Genomic DNA, 7929 nt, shown 5'->3' on the forward strand with positions numbered 1-7929 from the left:
GAACCCAGGGCCACCCTACACTCCAAGTCCCGTCCCAGGGACACTGTAGATAGCAGCCTCGGGCTGCCTCTCTTAGCTTCTCCACAAGTGCTGATTCAATTCCCTGGGCCATTTCTCCGGGGCCCCAGCATCTTCTTCACCCTCTTCTCAGGGCCTCCAGCCTTCATATCCTAACTGCCAGCCAGGAGCTCCCTCTCATTCCCCCAGCTCCCGCTCTGTACAAGATGCTACCTTCCTACAGCCCACTAGGAACATAATCCTCTCTTCTTGGGCTCCCTGCAGCAACTGACTGTCTCTGTCCCTGCAGCTCCTTTGATGTAAGCCTGCTGGGCCCTGATTGGCTGCTCCCTGTACAGCCTCCCTGGGCTGCTTTTATCCCCTTCCTTTCTGGAGATAGGTGAACACCCCATCGCACTCCACCAGCCTCTTTGTGCCATCTACATTTGCAACTAAGCCCTTTTTGATATTAAAAGGCAGTGTAGCTTGAAGAGAAACATGCTATCAGTGTATATAAAGGAGACGTATGTGGCCAGAAAGCCTTGAATACGTTTGGGATGTTTCTTTTCCACATTGCATCCTGGGCAGGTCAGGGTAAGTTCAGAACCACAATTTGGCAAGCAGAGTCCGAGCAATGAGAGGCTAACAAATACACTAATTAATGCAAATGCCATGAGCTCTGACGTGCTTGGAGTACAAAGCTGGGAAAAGGGCACAATTGGAAGAAAAGAGTTAGATGTCTTTCCTTTGTCACTTACTGAGTGCTCAGCTCTGCTGCACGAAGTGCATGCCTTCCAATATCCCCTCTGCAGGATGGTTGGCCCTGCAGTGCTTTCCAAAGGATTTTTCTCTCTCCTTTAATTTGGAAGCCTGCTTTGACAGTGGACCATAAGCACATAAGTGATAACTAGGCCCTCATCGATCTCTCCTGGTGAGGGTCTTTCCTTAGTCAAAAATTGGATGACAGCATGATGTCTAATCTTACAAGTATCCATGACAAACTACTTTTCTTATTGATCAACATTTTATCTAGAGTTCAGCAAGCAATGACCAGAGGCCAAACAATTCTCATCTATGTACCACAGATATTGAAATAAGTCTTCGTAGTACATTCAAAGATGGGCTGAGAACTCCCAGAGAACCACTCATATGCTGTGGTGTAAGATACCGCACCATGTCTTAGCTTCAAACCTACTCACAATGGAGGGGAGGTGGTAAAAAAAACAAAACAGATCTCAGGGATCAGTGCTGAAGGGTGATGAAATGACATTGCAGAGTCCTCATGGCAATACAAGGGTCATCAGCACAGTTGTCTATGAACCAGAGATTGCACCAAGATGATCCAAATTTAGATCAGAATCTGATAATTCCTAAGCCTTGGGGACGTTCAAATTTAGAGCACAGGTTTTGACCTGTTACAGAGATAGGTGAAAGCTGTTCTACATCAGAATCTGAACTCTCTCCAAGCTCAGGGCTGGGGTTCAGGTTCAGACTTCTAATTTAATCCCTGTGACATTACCCAGGGTGTAGTCTGAACTGATGGACAGCTTTGTCCCCTCAATTCTCCAACCTGGGATGCCCTTTACAGTGCTTTGCTGTGAGTGTAACCACTCCTGGTTCGCTCACACACAGCCTCCAGCATGTAAATCACTCCCAGCTATACTGTATGAGTGTTATAGCTAGTCACCCATGAATTACACTACAGGGTAACACCAGCAAACTGCCAGTTCCAGCCTTTCCCCCCAAAATATGCATCTTTTACTGCCCAGCCCTCTCCTTGACAATACAAACTCATATGAAGTCTGTCATTTCATTAATAGAAAATGATATGCACAAATCCTACTATCCCAAGTGGAATTTTCCAAGCACTTCATTCCAAGCACACTGGTTTAGATAAAACAATAAAACAAGTTTATTAACAACAGAAAGATAGATTTTAAGTGATTAGAAATAATGAGGCATAAGAGTCAGAATTGGTTACAAGAAAATAAAAAGGTAAAACACAATTAATATCTAACTTGACAAGCTAAATGAATTCAAAGCAAAAGTATCTCTAGCCACATGTTCTAGCAGTCTGACTGGCTGGATTCCTTTCAGCCAGGACCTTTCCCCAAGTTCCGTGTTAATTTCCTTGTCCTTCAGGTTTTGTTGATGCCATGGGCAGAGAGAAAAGGAGTATTTTGGGGAATTTGTTCCCCTTTCTTATAGTTCCCTTTTTCTTTGAAAATCATCTCCAGCTGAGGTTCAGGAGACAGCAAGTCTGTGGAGATGGGAAACCTCCAGCTGTTTCTTTGCCAAGATGTAAATTTCTCGCTTACACCCTTTTTCCTGCCAAAGAATGGCTGCTTTACCAGGTGATAGTCCGTTTGATTTTACTGACATCTGGCTGAGGCATTGCCTTTTGTCTTTGAGGAACAGGTTTGTTCTTGCTTTTCTAAACTTGGAACATATCTCAGTAATGTTATACAGTATATATCTTATAACTTTACATACCATGTTGCCACACATATTTTACCAAGACACTATTGATCAGCAAATTATGAGTTTTCAAATGATACCTCACAAGGCAAACTTTGTACAAAATCAATCATAGTTTTTTAAAAAGGATGAACATATGGATACAGACTGTCACAGACCCATCTCTGCTATGAGATGCAGCAAGAAACAATGGGACAAATCCTCTATTGATGTAAATCAGTGTAACGCCACAGACTTCAAACTAGTGGAGCTATGCTGATTGACACCTGTTGAGGATCTGGCCCTATATGTTGCTGTGGAAAGACTGACTTCTGTTGCTTGACATCTGGTCTCATGAGGGGCACCTGGCCTGCACAGAACCACTGGTTCTCTTGCTGGAAGAGCTATTGAATTATTTGGTACTGATTATTTATAGCAAAAATAATTAATCAAAATGGTAAACTGGCCAGATGCTAAAACAGGAAATGGGTTTGCAGGAAGACCCCCACCCTTTCTCTGTGGCCAGGTGTGCTTCTGCTTATTGGTGGCTGGATTTGGGCTGTGTCTTTTGTCCAACAGAGCTCAGCTCCGCAGAAGTTCCCTTTTCATCCTTGCAAAGTAGCTTGAGGCCGGTTAGGGGGAAGTTGGGATAAGAATGAGGGTGAGATCAGGGGATCCCTGCTCATTTCACCTGAAAATTGGTAGTACAGCAACAGAGGATAGCTCAGACTCAGGGCTATTGCTAAGGCCATGGAGTAACTAGGCCAAAATGAGAAGATTTGGCCCAAGGTGACTGGGGAAAAAAACTATTTTAAAGTAAAAATAATGTTTTCTTCTTCTGCCTCTTAGATTCCCCCCCTCCATGCTCTGAGAGTATATCATGATTCTGTAACCGTGTTATTAATTCAGGGGAGTGGTTAGCAATACATTTGCATGGAAGATGGCATATACATTAACGTGTATTATCTAAATTTAGGAACTGGAGAAAACAATGTTGTCTGAAGAATTGCACTTTCAAATAATTAGATGAAAGAATTAAATAAATATATTGGGGAGAGTTCTGGGTGCCATGTAATTAGATTTACACACACTTATAATGCATCATGCCAAGAGATAACGAACTGAACATTTTAAATTCCTTTGTTTTTATTACCCTGTCTCTCTAATACAATAAAATCTGCTTTTATAAAGTTAAGAGCAGACAGAATATTGTGCTCGTCATTGAGGCACTGCCGTGCACAGAGCTGAAGGGAGAAGTTATTACTTTTTGACAGTGTGTTAGCGCCTATGGGCTCCAACCCCATTGTGCCAGGTGCTGCACAAAACACACAATAAAACAATGAAGAGCTCACAGTAAGTAGGCTGTGGTGGGGATCCTCGCCAGGATGCACAGAGGCACCTCCAGAGACCTCTGTGTGGTGCTGTCCCTCTTTTCCCTGCATAGACAAAGCTTGCACCTAAAATTTGCAAGGAGGTACAGGGGTGTGGACGGAGCGGGAGTGGCTAGAGAAGTCTTACACACATACATGGGTGTGTTCACGTATGAAAAGGAGCTGGGGCAGGAAAAATTTCTCCTCTTGCCCCCAGGCAGGATATCTTGGGTTTTGAAGTACAGGACTGGGGCCTGTAGTCTGATCCTGCAAGTCACTGAGTATCTCCAAAGAGATGGTGATCCCCCTTCAACCTAAGAAAAGTTGAGAAGGGCTCAACATTTCTCAGCAAGTGCTCAGCACTGTCCAGGATCAACCCGTTCATTTGCAGGTGTTCGTAGGCATGCATGCCATTCCCTAATTCATTTCTCTATCACTAAGTAGGAAGTCAGGGGCCCCAAAACCCGCAGTCCTTGCTCGGGTTTATCTTCTACTGAAAGGCTAGACTGATCCAGTGTTCATCTTTTCAGGTATAGGTGGCTGAAGTACTATACCCAATTCCAGGAAATCTGACAGAATATCCATCCTCCAGAGGACTCTTATTGCACCCTTGCATTTTTTAAACAGTTAGTTCATTAAAAAAATACAGCACATTCTTACAGGAGAGAGGAGATTATCCTAGCCATCACCATATGCATATTACATTGATAGATCTCAACCAGCCCAATACTTGATGTTTGTGCCTGTTCCACTGCAATTTGTTTATCTTTAATCTTGGGTTTTACCCAGACCGATCACAGTAACCAAGTAATGATGAGAATGTGCGTTTTAAGGTCCTTTTTTATGACAGTAATAAAGCACATCGCCAGGCTAAGAATATCAGCAGGAAAGGCCAGTGCTTGAATTCACTGTGGTTTGAATCAGAGTCTAAGGTTCCTGCTCTGCAGTGTTGATAAAGTCACTCTTCCCATTGAAGTCAATGGACATTTTGCCTGAGTAAAGAATGAAGGAATGGACTCAAAAAGGAAAAAGATCCTCATTTTTCCAGCTTGAGGAGGGGTGTGTTGTGGGGTGGGGGAAGGGCTGGGGTGAGGAGTATATTTTAAAACTGTGCCTTCTATTGTTCTTAAATAGCAAAACTTGCTGCTTAGAGCGGTTATTATTAAAACAAACTCTCCATAAAATTTAAACAGGACAGGAAAAGACAATCTCAGGAAAAACAGGATATTCATAGTGACTGGAGATATCATTTATTTCAATCACACTCAAGGTAATCACCTACCATATGTTTTAATCTCCTCATCCGGTCTACAAAGAGAGAGTGGTTTTTTATAAGCGGGTATGAATTCACTGAATAAGTCTCAGAAAGCTCAGTCAGCAGTTCTATTCATAGGATCCAATTTTCAGAAGGTCGCTGCTAGATTGTGTAGCTGTTTGTGCCCTGAAATAGGTACAGAGGTACCAGAATGTACTTCTGCATCTCAGGGCTCTTTGGAGCATGCAAACAAAAGACTGGCCTGTCCAATTTAGGGTGTTGCTTCTGAAACCTGGGGTGAAGGGGCAGGGTCCTAAACTGGTACAAATCAGCATAGCTCACCTCCATTGGGCATCTGACCCAAACCTGGTGGCTGCTATGCTGGGCCCACTCATCAGACATTCAGCCACAGACCTCCAGAGCTAAAAGCATGAGCTGCTGCCGCTTCAGCTAAAGATCAAAGGCTTAACACCCAGGGGTATCACCAGCCTAGTCAGAGCTGACACTGCATCTTGGCCAATCAATGTGATTGTTGCAAATCCTCTCCCCCAAACCACACTGTCTCCCATGTAATAAAGGAGGATTCCATTGGGTCAGCCTAATGACAAGAGTCAAAAAAGCTCCGCTCAGAATGAAGATTCCAACCAGTTTAGGGGCCGAGCCGAGAGCAGCAAAGTCCACCATGCAACCAGTCTATGGGTTTATGCAGAAAAGGACCTAGGGGTGACAGTGGACGAGAAGCTGGATATGAGTCAACAGTGTGCCCTTGTTGCCAAGAAGGCCAATGGCATTTTGGGCTGTATAAGTAGGGGCATAGCGAGCAGATCGAGGGACGTGATCGTTCCCCTCTATTCGACACTGGTGAGGCCTCACCTGGAGTACTCTGTCCAGTTTTGGGCCCCACACTATAAGAAGGATGTGGAAAAATTGGAAAGAGTCCAGCGGAGGGCAACAAAAATGATTAGGGGACTGGAACACATGAGTTATGAGGAGAGGCTGAGGGAACTGGGGATGTTTAGTCTACGGAAGAGAAGAATGAGGGGTGATTTGATAGCCGCTTTCAAGTACCTGAAAGGGGGTTCCAAAGAGGATGGCTCTAGACTGTTCTCAGTGGTAGCAGATGACAGAACAAGGAGTAATGGTCTCAAGTTGCAGTGGGGGAGATTTAGGTTAGATATTAGGAAAAACTTTTTCACTAGGAGGGTGGTGAAACACTGGAATGCATTACGTAGGGAGGTGGTGGAATCTTCTTCCTTAGAAGTTTTTAAGGTCAGGCTTGACAAAGCCCTCTCTGGGATGATTCAGTTGGGGATTGGTCCTGCTTTAAGCAGGGGGTTGGACTAGATGACCTCCAGAGGTCCCTTCCAACCCTGATATTCTATGATTCTATGATTCTATGAGCTGCAAACTCAAGCTAACAGGAGGCGAGAAAGAGGGAAACCAGACCAGGGGTTGCTTTCTCCTTTGCTCCTACTGCTAGAGGAGAAATCAGGCTGCAAGTTGCTAGGTTTGTGCCAGGATCTCCACAGGGGTATTCTGCCAGCCTCTCTCCTCTGCGGGCACAAGGTATTTGATTTATTTATTTGGATATTTCCTACTCTACAATAGAAGACACTGCTTCCTTGCTCTGGGGGCCCTCTGCAATCTTTTAAAAACACAGGTAGAAACAGAGCTGTCAATTACCCTGAGATCCAGTCCATTAACCACATAACATAAACAGGACTCATTCCTCCCAAACCCGATAATCATTTAGCTCTGTGTCTGGTGGTTTCCAGTTATGACTCCAGCTGTCTGGCCAGGTCATTATTACCCCGTAAGGGGAGAGAACGTTAGAGTCCAGTGGTGTTACCCACACAAAATTATCTGTTACTTGCACACTTTACCCAGTCCCCATGGCTCAAGGTGTAACCCTCTTAATTTAGGCACCCACCCATACCCCATTCCTAGGGCTTAGGGGTAACCTAACATTCTGTGGGTTTGCAGGGTCTTTTACCAATGAACGAGCCTTACACAATAATATCCTACTTAATATCTATTTATTAACAATCATCAAAACAGAATGCACACTTTACGCATGCAATGCTCACCACTCTCATTAAGGCAGATGAATTATTCCCTGCTGGCCAGTCAGGATCAGGTCTTCTGGGGGACTCCAGCTTCTGCACGGGGTCATTGGTGGAGTGTTGAGGTCTGGCAGCTCTGATCTTGGGGCTGTGTCCTGGAGCTGGTTCCCAAAGAACTTCCTTTTGGACCTCAGTTTATATAGTGGAACTTGAGTCCTGCTTACTATACTTTAGCCAATCATTTTACTAAAATTTTACGAACAAATCCTAACATATTGTAACAGAATTCTCTAACCAATTATACCCCGCCACCTTAATTAATTTACACCTAGCAAAATTAATTATGTAACAGACAGAAACAACCAGACAGAGCTCATACAAACAATAGAGAAGTGGAGACCATAAAGACAAAACAATAAAGAAATGAGGATTTCACAACCACAACTGTTGAGAAGTGATTTCTTGCCAGACAGGATGCTATCAAACTATGTTTTCTTTAACCATCTTAAGACTGGTTTCTTTATCTGGTGATGGTGCGTGCTATTAGGACAGGAGCCTTCTGAACAGCACGATATTACATTGTTTTAATGTAGTTTAGATGGAATGTGAGGCAGTAACTTCCTGCTTCTTTGCTAATGGCTGCTGCTCTCCTAATATGGCTGCAGAGAGAGGCCTTAGGCTTTACAATATGGCTACAGGAAAAGGCCTGTCTCTGTCCTCTCTTATCCTCACCCTTGCCACTGCCCCCCTCTATCTCTGCCCACTCAACTCCTCTGGCTCCAGTCCC

Source organism: Caretta caretta, chromosome 3 (genome assembly GCF_965140235.1).
Source record: "Caretta caretta isolate rCarCar2 chromosome 3, rCarCar1.hap1, whole genome shotgun sequence".
Lineage (NCBI taxonomy): Eukaryota > Metazoa > Chordata > Testudines > Cheloniidae > Caretta > Caretta caretta.